Below are 314 nucleotides of genomic sequence, written 5' to 3'. Positions count from 1 at the left end.
CGGCCTGGGCCGGCGCGGGACCGGGTGATCCTGGACCCGGGTCGACGGGCCGGGGTGGGGAGGCCGCCGGCCCGTCCCCTCTGACCCAGCTGGTTCTGAGTATGCGTGCGCCCTTCCGGGAAAGGCAGCCCTGGGCGAGCTGGAGGGGGAGGCTGCCTTCAGGAACTTTCTCCCGGAACCGGGAGCACGCGAATTCCTGGGAGTTTCTGCTGCTGGAGTTCATTTGTAGGCACTTCATTGGGAAGACCGGGGCTCATCCCGGTGCTGTGCTCACCTGCGTCCACCTCCTCCGCCTTTCCACCCTCTCCAGCCTC

This window comes from Myotis davidii, unplaced genomic scaffold (assembly GCF_000327345.1).
Source record: "Myotis davidii unplaced genomic scaffold, ASM32734v1 scaffold513, whole genome shotgun sequence".
Classification (NCBI taxonomy): domain Eukaryota; kingdom Metazoa; phylum Chordata; class Mammalia; order Chiroptera; family Vespertilionidae; genus Myotis; species Myotis davidii.
This window is presented reverse-complemented; position numbering follows the sequence as displayed.